Raw genomic sequence first — 14,232 nt, forward strand, 5'->3', positions numbered from 1 at the left:
TTAAAAGCTGTAAGTGTTGGCTCATCTATTGCCAAAACAAAGTGAAGAGAAAGGATCTTTTAAATGTGCTTCCAAAGCAAGTTGTGGGTGCTGGATGGTCTTTTGCTGCTTTGATTAAAGGAGGTTCACTTGATCAGGAGGGAACACTCAGGGTGGTTAGCAAGCTGTTTCCAGTGCTGAGCTGGGCTCCCAGTCCCGTGGTCTGCAGTGTGAAAGTGTTGGTGGGAATGTCACCTACAGGTGACCTCTTTCACTCATCTCCTCCAGGTATGAGCACATAGATTCTACAGAGGTTATAATGGTGATCTTACCCACGGAGGGGAGAACAGCCCAGGGACAACATCAATGTCCCCATAGGAAAAAAAATCTCCTAAAATGTATTGCTCCAGGAAGTTGAAAACCTTCCTCAGGCTGGCTAGGAAAGGCTTGTGGTGAATCCAAGCTTTCTCTAAATGGGCTTGCTCTTGGTACAGGATGAACATGGGAATCTGGAAACAAGGTGGTATCTGTTGGAGCATCATTAGGAAGGATTCCACTTCCACTGTGCTGACAGGTAAAGTCCTTGGTGGCTTTAAATTAGAGCAGGCCAGGATGGTCAGGAAGCCCAGAGAGCTACCACTAGAGCTGCTGTGTGGACAATTGAGAGTGGTTTGTCTCTCTTCCCTCTCTCTCTTCTACCAGGCACCAGAGATTAATGGAAAGTTCATCCTATTATGGAAATGTTTTCCTATAAAAATGTAGGAGGTGCTTGGGATGGAGACCCTGATGGGATGGCAGAAAGGAACTAATTGGGGAGCAGGTGGCTTGGGACAAAGCTGGTCTGGTGGGAGCTTGTCTTTGTGTCCTTGTCCCCAAAGCTCCCACGAGTGCCAGCTGTACACCAGGGCAGCAGGGGGATCACTCCAGGCAGCTGGTTGCAAACTGGGCTAAAAATGAATCTGCGGTCAAAAAACAATAATAAATGATGTCTTGGAAAAAGAAACAGGCTTTTCTGAAGCGAGTGGGAGAATCAGCAATTGGACCCAAGTGTTTCTCTCAGCAGTGGGTGACACAGTGAGGCAGCCCTCAGGGACTGCTCCCCTTCCACGTGCCGTGGGGCAGCTGCCTGCTGCTCCCTGGCTCTTCTGTGCTCTCACAGACCTGCAGGGGAGAGGCCAGACTTGTCAGATGCCATTTCCTTGCATTTGAAAGGTGTAGGAGCAGACTTTGATCCAGGCTGTGGAGTCTCCTGCACATCGCCAAGCCAAAGGGTTCAGCAGGTTTGAGTGCTCGGGAATGCAGCCCTTGCCTGTGAGGTGCCAAAGGAGGGAGCTGAAGGTAAGAGATGAGCAGACACCTGCGTGGCCCTGAAACAGGCACCTGAGACAGACAAGGCCACACAAGGCACCTTCAAAGTTTGCCACTTGGCATGAAGTATGAAATATGGCAGAAACCCCAAGAGTAGAGCTAGAGCAGACCTCGTGGAGTTGATCCCAAACAAGACCACCTTCACAGAATCACAGAATCAGAGAATCTCAGGGGTTGGAGGGGACCACGAAAGATCACCCAGTCCAACCCCCCTGCCAGAGCAGGGTCACTTAGAGTACATCACACAGGAACGTGTCCAGGGGGGTTTGAATGTCTCCAGAGAAGGAGACTCCACAACTTCTCTGGGCAGCCTGTTCCAGTGCTCTGCTTCATGTCTGTTCTTTCTGACAGAAGTCTACCTCACCTATTTCTTCTAAAATTCAGTAACAGACTCTCCCAGCCATGTGCTTTCCCTCACCCCCAGTCCTTCTGGGAGACCCACCCCAGTGCCTCACTCTCTTAAGAGTCAAAAGCCATTTTTCCTTACACCTTGTCCACTTTATTGACCTTTCCTACAGTGAGAAAAGCCCATTGACATCTGTCCTCTCCAACCTAGACATGGAGAAGAGATGGTTATGTTCCTCTTTACAACTCCTTTCCTATTTGAGGACATTTCCTCTGTTTTTTTTCTCCCCTTAGGTTTACTCAGCCTCCCCAATAGTCCAGAAACCTGTAGAAAATGTTCTAAAAAACAATAGAGAAAAAACACTCCCAGAGTCTCTCTCCTTTTTTGGGATGCATTCCCATGTGGATGACAAGTTGTTGTGAGTGCTGACTTGTAGGCGTAATTGGCAATGCCTAATTAAAATGCTTTTAATTACAACACTCAAATCCTGATTATATAAAACAATAACATTTTGCTTATCCGAAAGCTAAGCATTCATTATTCTCCAACTGTCAAACATTTGTCAAGTACAAGCACATCCCCTTGGATGTCTCTCAGGAGGCTTGGTTGGTCCTTTGCTAGCAGCAGGCTAAGAGGTGCAGGTGCCAAGTAAATTATCTCAATTGATGCATCTTTCCTGGAGCCTTTTTTCTCCCCTGCCCATTTCTCTCATCTGGGCTACTTCTTAGGTCCTGACTTTCCTGGATAACAAAGGACACCTGGATCCCCCAGTGCTGAGGCAAGCTGAGGAACCTCTCTTGCTGCTTCCCAGGCACACTGCTCTTCAGCATCCCAAAATAACATCTGCTTTCCCCATGTGTCTTCTTTGCACCAGCACCAAACCTCACCCACCCTTGCAATCCGCTGCTTCTCTGAGCCTTTCCAGTTGCTTCTCACTTGGTATAAAAGATGTGGCTAATGGGGACAGGAAAAACAAACTGGTGCTTTTTGCAGTCTCCTACAGGGATTTTTTTTACCCGTCTCCACCCTAAAAGGTCAGGATGTCAGCTGTTATCCCTGGCCTTTTAGAGAAACAGCCCCAAAACATTGACAGGTGGATGAGTAGAAATGCTGAGCCTGTGTCACTATCAACAGTGAGGGCCACTCTTCCAGCCTTAGGTTGTTTAAATCCAGGGATTTTTCCTTCTCCTGGTGCAAACACACCCACCTGCAGCCCTTGAAAAGGCCTTTCCATAGAGGTCAGGAAATGTGGGGATTGATACCAAGAAACCAGCCTGTGTGTACCCGGGACACTCTTGCTCACTGCCCCAGCTCCTTGGGCTGCCCAACCATGATGGGACACTTGGGACAACTTCTGGGCCAGCCAAGGCCTGTCATTCCAGTCCTTAACTGGAGAATTTGACTTATTTTCTTCTTTTAGTGCATAAATCAGACCCTTGATGACCCAGAAACCCAGCAAGAGACAGTAAGACCCGTTGGAAGATGCTCTCTTCTCTCTGGCAAATATCTGCCTCCTGCTGGAAAACATTTTGAGAGGAGAAAAACCAGCAGCCAATTTTATGTACAACAGTGTCTGATTTCAGAGAGGGAAGGGACTGGACAAAAGAAGAGTTTACATTTGTGAGCCTGCTCTGTGGGGGAGGTAAAGACACGTGCTTTGCAAATTTCTCTTATTACCCTCATTTAAAAAAGGCCTCAGCCTCTCTGGTGTCTGACAAGAAACGTTCAGTCAGGAGACCATGGATGTTTTCTGCCTCTTAACACACGTGCACGTACATGTGGATGTGGAGAATCTGCATGTTTGCAGCATTTTCTCTGCACTTTGTGTCTAACTTGTGTGTTTTAGAGAAGAAGTGGCACATCAGCTTATTTCATCTATCCTTTAGCTACCAGGACAGCTACCAACTCCAGAAGATCTGACCTACAGCCAGTACATATTGATATGACATTAACCTCTTGCAAAAGTGACCTAAATTACTATTAATTGCAGTGGCAGGACTAAATAGCTGTCCTCAGGGTGTTTACAACTGTAGAAACAAACAGTTTGTTCTCAAGATAATGACAAACCACTTATATTTGGTCTACAAAAAAGACTGTTTGTTCCCTAAATACCTGCACCAGGAATTGGTTTGTGAAAGAGAGACAAAATGTCTCCCTGAGAAGTCCCCTGCCTGTAGCTGCCCAGTCTGGGATGTGAAAAAAAAATCAGGTTTCTGCCAGAGAACAGGGGCCCAGGAGCAAGGCCTGTGAGTGGTGTCATCCACATGCCAACACTGCTTTAAACTCTGATGGCTTCTCAACCATCTTGCAAAATCAGTTATCCAAGTAGGTGCCCATTGAATCGAGGACCTCATGAAGCCAGGTGGAAAAAACCAAAAGGTTGAGGCCCCACAACCAACCTCAAACCACATCTCAAAACCGTCTCAGAACCTCAACTTTTACCTTGGAGCCAAGGGGTGAATAAAATTAAGTGCTTAATAATTAAATATTTTTTTTTTAGTCCATCCTGAAAGAAACCTCTCTCAGAAGCTGGTGCAATTCCTTGGTTTTGAAGGCAGCTTGTGCCCAAAACACCCTGCCCTTGGCAAAAACCCCTGTGTGTGTCCATGTCTCACCTTTCCTGGATTGCTATCAACTAGAAGAAAACCAGTTTGCAGAAACAATCATTTTCTGGACTGGAGTCCCTTAGGCCTGCAATTCTTAACACAGACTTAAAACTGAATTCACTGTCAGGCATCTATGTCTATCTCTCAGCCCTGTAGCAGAGAGTGGGCAATTTATTGCAGCAGCAAAAATACACCTGCTCTGATTAGATGGAATAAAGGGATGCCACAGAGATGGAAGTGAGGACTGAAAATCTTTAGCAGTCTGGTTTTCAATCTCCTGCTCCCCTGCATGAATACACATGTGGGTATGAGCTCCTCTGCACTGTGCATGCAAATGAATCCACTTTTATCTCTCCCAACCTGGGAGACCCCACATGGGGTCATGTTTTAAATTCTTGCCTACGTGTGGGGCCACCTAACAGGTGAGCATCTACAGCAGAGCATGGGGCTGCCAGCTGCCAGCTATCCTGGCAGTTCTTTTTGCCATACTGAGTAGCTTTGTTGTGCTTAGTTGGCTGGTTCCTTGATGGCAGGTCCCCAGGTCCACATTTCACAGAGTCCAGGAAGAGCTGGAAGCTGTTTCTCCAGGGCTGGGACCTGGCCTTAAGCTGACCTGGCCCCTCTAGGGTGATGGGGAAGTTACAGGGCATGACACACTTCAAGTGACAAGGTACAGAGGGGATGATGGTAGCTACTTGGGCAGTTGCTGATCTCCAGTATTCCCACTATGCCAGAGAACTGGTGCATTAACATGAACAGGGCAAAGGGCCAGTGAGCAGGACATACAACAAGGTTGGACATGGGAGAAAAGAGCCCTGGCATGCACTAGTACAAGCAGCTGGAAGGTCTGTGAGATAAATGTCTCCTTTTCCTCAGATCTCCCCACTTCCAGCAAGGCTCTGCCTGCTTCTTGTTAAACCCAGAACCAGGACAAGATCCTCCACAGAGATTCACACATAGGATGGTATGTGAAGATGAGCACTAGCAACATTATCACCAGGAAAAGCTGCTGAGCTCTGTAAATAAACAGCTTCCTTACAACTCTCCAGCTCCCTACACCAGGCTGCTGGAGATTATTTCTGCCAGAGGTTTTCAGTGCTCCCTTAACATTCAATTTCTTTTGAGAGTGATTCACCTTGAACAGTGAATATTTTCTCGAGTATCTTGTTCTGATCAGAGTGTTCCCTCCAACCTTATAATCCGCAGCTCTGTTAATGCTTTAGTGACACCCAGTTACCCTGGCACAGCAGGACAGTGCTGGAACAACCTACCACCCAGGATTATGAGCTCTTCTGGGCTTTCTGGGAAACCCTTGCTGCTCTTTGGAGAACAGTGGGATTTCTTTCTTCCTTACTGCAAAGTACAGGCTTACAGACCCCTCACTATTGCCTGTAAAAGAAAATATCATGTTCAGATCAAGACATGTAGACTTTCTGTTTTATATTTCTATTTTCTCTCCTCTCTTTCCCTTCCCTTCCCTTCCCTTCCCTTCCCTTCCCTTCCCTTCCCTTCCCTTCCCTTCCCTTCCCTTCCCTTCCCTTCCCTTCCCTTCCCTTCCCTTCCCTTCCCTTCCCTTCCCTTCCCTTCCCTTCCCTTCCCTTCCCTTCCCCAAAATTGCCTCTTCTGCTTTTCCTTTGCTCCATTCTTTCATTTCTTGGTTTCTACAATAATTTTGGTTGCCTTGAAGAGGAAAACCTTACAAGTTCATCCTTCTTCCTGTGAAGAAGCCCAGAGTGATTAGCAGGACTAGTTGATTTTATCATTTCTCTGAGTTGATCACTTGTTTCCTGAGCCTTGTTGCCAGTGCAGCCACAGGATGTCCTTGAACTGGTTTAACAGCAGGGATCTGCTGGCCTTGCAGACCCACATCTACCTTACAAACCCACATCTACCTTGCAGACCCACCTCTTCCAGAATTTGCCCCCTCAGAGATTGTAGCTGTTAACCTCCCTGACACTCAGCAGCAGGAGCCAGAAGCATCCTGGAGGTAACAAAGAGAGAAAGAAAGAGAGAAAGAGAGGAAAGAAAGAGAGGAAAGAAAGAAAGAAAGAAAGAAAGAAAGAAAGAAAGAAAGAAAGAAAGAAAGAAAGAAAGAAAGAAAGAAAGAAAGAAAGAAAGAAAGAAAGAAAGAAAGAAAGAAAGAAAGAAAGAAAGAAAGAAAGAAAGAGAAAGAAAGAAAGAAAGAAAGAAAGAAAGAAAGAAAGAAAGAAAGAAAGAAAGAAAGAAAGAAAGAAAGAAAGAAAGAAAGAAAGAAAGAAAGAAAGAAAGAAAGAAAGAAAGAGAAAGAAAGAAAAAGAAAGGAAGGAAGGAAGGAAGGAAGGAAGGAAGGAAGGAAGGAAGGAAGGAAGGAAGGAAGGAAGGAAGGAAGGAAGGAAGGAAGGAAGGAAGGAAGGAAGGAAGGAAGGAAGGAAGGAAGGAAGGAAGGAAGGAAGGAAGGAAGGAAGGAAGGAAGGAAGGAAGGAAGGAAGGAAAGGGGGGGAAGAGCTGAAGAGCTGCTGGGGCCAGGCTGGTTGCTGGGTGGCATGTCAGTGGTGGTGGGTCTCCAGGGCTCCATTAGACCCATTGCATGAGGCCCTGGAACACTGGTTGGGTAAGTCCAACAAACCTCTCTTGTTCTAGGGATTGAAAACCTTTCTGCAGTCCAGCACTTACACAGGGAGCACATGAAGAGCTGTAATGCTCAGACACAGCCACGCTTATGGAAAAGGGCAAATGAGCATTGTAAGAAGAACCTGTAACACCAGACTCTTTTTTTCTGAGTGTTGCAAGAGAAGCGAAGTGATACCCAGGAGAAGATACACACCAGTTCTATGCTCTCACTGCCTCTGAAAAAGAAAGGTTTTCTGTGCCTTTTCCAGGATACATAAAGCAAACACACTTGCACATCTTGACCCAGTCCTCTCTACTCAGGCACTGATTTCCAGTGGTGCTTCACCCTGAGGAGGCATGTGGGATTCAATCTGGAATCTCCAGTCAAGTAATGGAAGGGGTAGTTCTGACATTAGTGGAGGATGGAGCACAAGCCATTCTGCTCTCATTGTCTCCCAAGTATCTTCAGCTTGAAATTTCCAGTCACTGCCACATTCTCTGGCAGCCCAGACAGAGCTGCAGATAGCACAGCACGGCACGGTGCGTTGGCTGCTGGTCAGGAGTAGGAGGAATGGCTTTCTGACTAATAAAGAAAATTCATTGCCCAGACTGAATGAGTCAGAAGGAAATGAAGGCTGCTGTAAAGAGGGAGGATGGACTCGTGCGCCCTGTTATTTCAGGCTTGCTTGGTTGCAGAAGAGGTCTGCCTGTAGAGCATCCCAGCCTGCCCAGCCCTGTGTCCTGCAGCTTGGGAGCTACAGCTGCTGCTCAGGAGGGAGAGGGCGTTGGTGTAGCTGGGACTTCAGCACCATTTGTTCTCCCTTTGGCAAACCAGAACCCTTTACACATCCCCACCCCTCCAGGAGGGCTGAAAGAAGGGCCTTACTCTTGCCAAGAGAGGCAGGATGCAGGCACAGGGCAGGCAAAAGGAGGTGAGCCCTCAGGGGCAGAGAGATGCTGGGGAAATGATGCCTTCTGCTCCTCCACACCAGAGTGAACTAGATTTTAGCAAGACAGACTTCAGATACGTACTCAGGTAAGTGAGATCAGATCCTGATCCAACAGGTTGCCATCAGGCCTGGATTTGGCTCCTGGGGAGGTTTTACTTGCCCAACAGCCTTGCTCGGCTCAGGGCTTAGGCTTGAGAACAAGACCAGACTGCCCAGCTGGAGGGAACACAGACCAGCACAGCGTAGGGCTGGGGGTGTCCAAGAGTAAGAGCAACACCAGGGTTTGGTCTCATTAGCACTTCAAGTTCTCTGCAGCCCTGAACCTGTAGCAGAGGGCTCTGACCCCCTGAGGCAACCTCACAGGAGGAGCTCAAAGGACATATAGGGGTGGAGAAGATGCTGCAGTGTGCACCATGGGCTCGGTGGCTGCAGCATGGGGATTTCTGCATTATCCAAGATGGCCCAGGGGTTTCATCCATGCCCACAGCTCTGCAGGTGTCCCAGCAAGGTGGTGAACCATGCAGGAGCACATCTGCTCCAGCCTGCTTGGGGCTGCTGGAGTCTGCTGGCTGCTTGAGGCAAAGGGCACGTGGTGTGGTGGTGGAACACGTGTGGTGTGGCCATGGTGTCCTGATAGCACGTGTGTGTTGTGGCTTCTTTCCCAGCCAGCAGAGGCTCAGTGTTGTCAAGATGTGGGATTTCTGACCAGAAGCCTCCTCTCCATCATTCTGAAGTCTCTCTCCTTGAAAGCATCTTCCCTGTCCCTCACTGCTATTTGTGCCAGGGCTGACAGCAGCTTCTATGGCTGGGAATGGTATCTTCTTAGAAGCCTCCTTGTTTAGTCTTACAGCTGTCAATTAATCCCACATTTTTTGCTATTCAGACTAGCTGGTGGGTAGCAACATTTCCTGCTGCAATGAAAATTTGTTGTGAATAAGAGCTGGAAGGGGAACAGCATTAATATTTGACAGCAGTTAGTGCTGAGGCAGTATTCGCACTTCACAACCCGAGGCCCATGGGGGTTTCTCAAACTAGCAGGAATTTAACAGCATTTAAACAGGCTTTTGCCACCCGCAGCCCAGCTGGGGGCTGCTGCTGGTCCAGGCATGTTTGTCCCATCCCCAGCTCAGCTGCACTTCCCAGCTTGTCCTTCACATCGGAAGGTTTTGAGAGACAGAAAGAACAGAAGCAGCTGATGGAATGTAGCTGCTTCCTTTTCACCCCCTGGTTTAAAACTCTGAGATACTGGCCATGTCCTATCTCAGCATCTGCTGGTATTTCTCCACTTTGGAGGAGAAATCTGCCCTTTCTTCCCATAGACTTTTGGATCTCAAGACAGAAGCGCTGGCAGTTCTTCTGCCAGCAAAGAGATATTCAGGGACCCACTCCAAAAACGATTGCAAATGGGCAGGAGCATCTGTTTTGTCTTCCTGCAGATTAAATTTTTCACGTCTCAGCTTGAAATTTCTATGCCATTTTCGGCAATTTTCTACATTTTAAACCCTAACTGTCTGAAACAAGGTTGTGTCTGAAGTTTTCCCTGTTCAGCCTGATGGTCTTTGGTAACAGGTATAATTTTCAAACCCTTGTGCAGCTCTGCAGGTTTCTATAGGGAGACCTGTCCTGGTGGGCCTTGCAGAAAGCTGAAGTGTGAATGTTCATGTTAGCAGCTTTCACATCACTTGGGATTGTTCTTTGTTAGAAGGAGAAGCTTGTGTGGCAACTGTCAGAGATGGAACCCCTCTGCTGCTTTCAGACACTTTTTATATGCCACCATGAAGAAACTGCACAGGGAAGGATCTTCTCTGCAGCACTTGGCATTTCACAGGCCATGCCCAGGTTTGAGTGCTGGTGCCTGAGCCCAGATATCTGCAGCTGTGGGTACACAGACCCTTCTGCAGCTCCATGCAGGTCCCTCCCCACTAACATCCTGGAGAGCCAGAAAGACCACGTGCCAGCAGACCCTGCTAGAAAGCTGCTGGGATCCATGATCCAAGCCCCTCAGTGGTGGTTCAACCAGTAAATATAGGAAGAAATCTTTGTGGGGAAAACTCTGTGCTTTGTTTGGTCCCAAATACAGTTGTTCACTTCAATATTTCTTAAAAAAATATATTAAAATAATCTACAATCTTTTCAATGAAATTGCATTCCCTTCACATCAAAAAAGGGATATGTTTGGTATTTTTCAGAATTTGGAAAAGCTTTCAGAGCCAAATGGAGTCTGAATGCATTTCATGTTTTCAAATGCCTGCAATTTTTTCACCCAAATAAGGCTCTCTCTGAAACTGCTCCCCAGTGGAGCTGCTGACACAGTATTAGTGTTGAAAGAAAATGCACCGAGTGCCCCTGCCAGCTCTCAAACAAGGTAGTTATATCCAGAAGACCCAGAAGAATGAAGCAAAACCAGTACTGAGACTACATCTAGCAGGTCCTCAAGGCAGCAAAATCTGTGTAGGGCAATCCTTGTCCCCAGTCCCTCCACCCCAGCCATCTGCACACCCCAAAAATATTCCTTGTTTTGCCACTCCCTCCCAGAGACTTCTGTGGCCCTTATGGAGAAGCAGAGCTTTGTGATGGCTCCTCAGCCCTGGCTGGGCATTTATAGCATCTTCATGCCCCTGAGATGGGCAGCCCAGGGGGTTCAGACCATGGGTACAAGGCAGCAAAGTGTGTGAGAACTTGCTGCCCTCTTACAGCTCAGCTGCTCTTGGCAGAGATAAGAGCACCAAAGGAAAGGCCTTGGGAGACAAGCTGTGGATTTATTTGGTCTTTAAGCTGTGATAGGCTGTTGGCTGCTGGGTGATCTTTGATAAACCCAGGGATGCAGAGAGCTGCAAGTCACTGTCTGCAGGAGTCACTGCCAGCAGCTGACACAGATGCTTTCTGGCATGACACCAGGGAGCTGTGACATTCATCTGTTCATATGTTTATCAACATGTCCCCCACATACTGATAGTCACAGCCACAGCCTCTGCATCTACCCTTGCAAATGAGAACCATCTCAATTTCTGTGCCTGCAAACCAGGTTTATAACTGATGGCACAACAGTTTTCAAAGGCCTCTCTGTATGGTGTAGGACCTTTCCAAATGTTGCTGGGGCCCAAGCCATGCAGAATATTCATCAGATTTTGTCTTTGCTGTGCTAGAGGTCGAGTATGCATTTTGTGAATGTCTAGTCTAGATGTGCTCCACAGCATTTCTGCCCGTGTGGCCAAATAGGGCTCTCTTCAGCTGCTGCCTTTTGGTGCAGCAGTCTGTGTTTCCTGAGCCCCTTGTGCAGAGTCCTCTCATTGCCAAGCAGCCACACCAGGGTCCTCCTCCAGTCCTGCTGCATGGAAACAAACCAGCTGCGACCTCACGGGTTCAGAAGAGCTTCTCTCATCACCCCAAGAGTGGTGGCATCTGACACAGTCAGTCCTCTGCCCCATCAGTCCTTTCTGTAAACCTCTGGTCCCTTTCATTCCTTTAGTTTGGTCCTTCAGCTCTTCCCCTCCGGCTTCTCTCTCTAACCACCCACTCCACCCAGCCCTTTTGCAAGGACAGCTCACCCCCACCTTCCAGCAGTGCTGGAGGGAGATACTCTGTGTGAGTATCCCTGTGTGTCTGTGTGTATCTGAGCTCTCCATACTGCTGGGATCATGTTCTCCTGGAGCCAACCTGTGCTCTGGCTCTGTATCAATTGCATGGCCAGCTTCGTTTTCTACCACTCATGAATTATTGCTGGCCCCTGTGGCTGTTATTAGAGCTTCTCCATGTCTCATAGAGACACTGATTCAGATGCAAATATTTGCAGGCTTAATTTGTGAGCATTTCCTTACGTTTCTTTTCTCCCTGTGCACAAAAGCAGCTCTCCCCTTTTCTGTTAGCTGGGAATGGGCTGATCCCATCTCCCTTGCTTCATGCCTCCTTTGTTAGCCCCGTGCTCAGACTCCATTGAATCACAAGTCTCCATCCCACCTGGAAAAGGATCTATCATCTTTCTCCCTCTGCACTCCTGTCCTCAGGTTCTGGTCCCCTTGGCTCTCCTGTCCACCTAATGGCAGGACCCTGATGTCCTGGCTCAAAGCACATTGGCCTTTCATCTCTGGATAGGATTACTTGCCAGCTTATTTCCACCAGCCATAAAACCCAGTATATCACCATCAAACTTGAAATCAAAACTGACAAGGAAGCTTTTTATATGAGCCTGTTCTCCTGTATGTAATTAATGTGTCTTGTTTTCTTCATTTATATTTTATTTAGATGCTTTTATGTATTGTGAGAACCTCCAAGAGGGTTTTCTTTTTATGAATTATGCTTTGTAAAACAGAAAAATTTGCTGTTGATGAAATAGTTATTATCAGCTAAAGACTGCACTCCCAGCCTGTGCCTCCCTTCCAGTTGGCAATCTGTCACTGCAGTGACTGACAGACAGACAGTCAGGCAGCTCCCAGGAAGGAGGAGGATAGGGAAGAGACAATGATGAAGGTGATTAAAAATAGAGAAAGATTCCTTCGTCACCAATCACAGAGAGAAGTTTCAGAGAAAAAAACAGCGACCCTAAAAAGATGTTGCCTAAGGGGGCTCTTACTGATTTTAGACTGAGTTGCTCAGCTCAGTTTGCTCCAGTGAGTGGCTGTATCAGGTTTTTAGGATGGAATAAATAATTGCCAGTATGGGGGTGGGAGGGAAGATTTTTTTCTTTTATTAATTTAGTTTCCCTGAAAACCCTTTCCTCATTTACATCTTGGAAGCAGGAGTGTGTCTGAGGGAGCTGACTGCAAATAGATCCTTTAAAACTTAGTCCCTTTCTTTGTGTTGATTGTTTGTGGAGCTACCGCCCCAGAGGGAATTTTGTCATTCTTTTTAACAAACACCTGAAAAACATGGGTTTCACTGGGACCACTGAGATGGCAACCAAAGCCTGAGCAAGCTGATTGGCAACCAAAGCTGGGAGGAGGGAGTAAGAGAACAGAAGCTCTTGTATGTAATTCACCCAAAGAAAATGGGAAACAGCTCTCCCGGTTGAGTAGCATCCTTCCTGCTAAATACTTGGATTAACTGGGACAGACATTCTCACATGGACAAACCAGCAAGTCATCACCACAATTCAAGAGTGAGGCCATGACAGCCGGGTGGGGGACAGAGTTGTCCCTCCACTGAACGCTTGGAAACATGGACTGAGGCTGGACCACACTAGGAATGACGTCTGAAGGCTTTGGGGTGAGAGTACGTTGAAGAGAGTGGCTTGTATCTTCCTTCCACAGGCCCTCAGGAGACAGACCATGAGAAGCCCAAAGCACCTGGAGCCACAGCCGAGCTGCCCTCATGGGCAGCCCAAGGCAGGGAAACACAGAGAGGTGTCTGGAAACACCCCAGGGAAGATGTCTGTGCTCTGAGTCAGGCTAAAGCACCCTCATATTTGGGCACAGTTTTGTTTATCGGGTGCCCTTTACCTCATGTCTTCTGATGAGGCTCCTCACAAGAGATTGGATCCTGTGAGAAGCTCCTGCAGGTCCCCACTATCAAGATCACTGGCTTGAATAATGCTCAAAATGTCACGGCTGGGGCAGGAAGCCCAGCCATTTTGAGACTCTTGCTTCTGTCCTGATGATTCATGTTGACATTTACACGACAAAACAGAGGAGGGGGGGAGGAAAGCTGCTGAACGATTCACTGTGCCCGTGGAGAGCTTCACAATAATGTGATTCAAAGCAGAGCCCCCAAAACTCTCAGGAAATACCCTCAAAAAGCCAAAAGAGCTCAAGCAGGCTGTGGAGAGCAACATCCCTTCTCAGCTCTGCGGAGGATGAGGTTCATGCTCATCCTGGACTCCCCTTCGTGAAGGATGCTGAGTGCAAGCACCCAGTCCCCAGGACTGTGATCACCCCTCTGGCTGAGCAGCTAACAAGGTGTAAAATTTCAGACAAGGAGTTTTAGCATGAGGGATGTAATTTGGTCTTTTAAGATATTTTTCATGTAAGATTTTAGGAGCGTGCAAGAAGGTAGGTCACAACGTCGCCGGACCTTCAAGAGAGAGAGGCAGGGATGTGAACTCATCATTTGGAAACCCAGAGGTTTGATGTTGCTAGGAAATAGCCTGTTCTTCACCATTCTCTTCATTACACAGAGTTTCCACTGTCAGAGAAATGCTGTTCCACCTCCAGCACTGCTCACATGCCTCTGCGGGGCAACGCGCACAGACAGATCTGCAGGTCGTGTTGTACCACCCTTTCTAAGGATGGTGAGGCAGAGGAACAAACCCCAAAATACCAGGTGGTGACAAAGCCTGGGGAGGAACAAGGCACTGCAGATGCCTGCCACGAAGCCCGTGGTCTCATTCTCAAAGCCATGGTGCTTTGCCCACGGTGCTCTCAAGTGAGGACACTGAACTTTGCTAACACTGTTAATTCAG

The sequence above is a fragment of the Apus apus genome, chromosome 15, assembly GCF_020740795.1.
Source record: "Apus apus isolate bApuApu2 chromosome 15, bApuApu2.pri.cur, whole genome shotgun sequence".
Lineage (NCBI taxonomy): Eukaryota > Metazoa > Chordata > Aves > Apodiformes > Apodidae > Apus > Apus apus.